The sequence below is a fragment of the Wyeomyia smithii genome, chromosome 3 (genome assembly GCF_029784165.1).
Source record: "Wyeomyia smithii strain HCP4-BCI-WySm-NY-G18 chromosome 3, ASM2978416v1, whole genome shotgun sequence".
Lineage (NCBI taxonomy): Eukaryota > Metazoa > Arthropoda > Insecta > Diptera > Culicidae > Wyeomyia > Wyeomyia smithii.
In genome coordinates, this window is record NC_073696.1 from 233,797,317 (window position 1) to 233,798,270 (window position 954).

The window sequence follows — 954 nt, forward strand, 5'->3', positions numbered from 1 at the left end:
TTTATTGTGGCGTCTTCATCAGACTCTGCAAAGAGAATCGTATCGTCTCTGCCGTTTATCACCGTAGGTCTGAAACTAATAGACACTTTCTGTGGATGTAGCACGCAGTTCAATAGAAGTAACAGTGAAAAAATTCGCGCATCTGTAAAAGTTTAGCATTATTGCATTATAATCTTAACATCAGCAAAAATAAAACTCGCCTTTCGTAGCCTCTTCGTTATTCAAAATATTAATTAGTTCTAGAGAAGGTTCATCTATGGTTCGATTAGTAATGTAGGTTCCAGCTACGCAGATGATATGATCCCACTTGGTCTCAATGGCTGAGTGTGCAAAGTCCAAAGAAGCATGCATGAGTCTATAATCTATGTCGAGCTAGAAAAAAGGTGAAATCGTTAGTTTGCTTTTAAAAAGAAAAAAAAAAACAATAAATAAAATTATTGAAATAATGAAAAAAATAAGCTTTACCCACAAAGAACATACAGAATGAGCGAACTTCTTTTCAATTTGCTTGGATAAAACAACCTAGCGCTCTACCCAAGAAATATTTTTTAAGCTATACAAATACGTCTTAAGCAATTATAATTAGTTGAGTAAAAGTCGAGTAGGCACCTACGCAGCCGTTATTCAGTCGGATTTGGAGAACTCATATTCAGTTTGGGTTCTAAAATGGTCATGGATATAGGCTGAATAGATGCTTACTATTGTCGTGCGGTTGTGGTAATTACAATTATAAGCCATTTTTAATTTTTTTTTTAATTTTTAATAATCGTCATCGTACTGCAACTGTCTTACCTATAAAGATAAGTGACTTTTCACCTAAGCACACTAATGAAAGCATCTCGTTGTTCCGTTCTTTTTATAATTTTTTGTCATTTTTCCCCGATTACGCTTAGCAGCTTCTCCCGATTTTTTGTCACGGATGAAAATAAAATTTAGAACCGAGTTTGAAAAATA

At 34.2% G+C, this 954-nt stretch overlaps 1 protein-coding gene across 3 annotated transcripts in view; it reads right to left on the minus strand.

Annotated features, from left to right (window-relative positions):
• Positions 1-206: 206 nt before the first annotated feature.
• The window catches only part of LOC129727934 (uncharacterized), a 5,732-nt gene continuing 4,984 nt past the window's right edge, over positions 207-954 (minus strand). For all 3 annotated transcript variants that reach the window (XM_055686223.1, XM_055686220.1, XM_055686222.1), the window contains one exon: positions 207-372. The gene's annotated coding sequence lies outside the window, so the exon portion shown is untranslated. The remainder of the gene's footprint in view (positions 373-954) is intronic.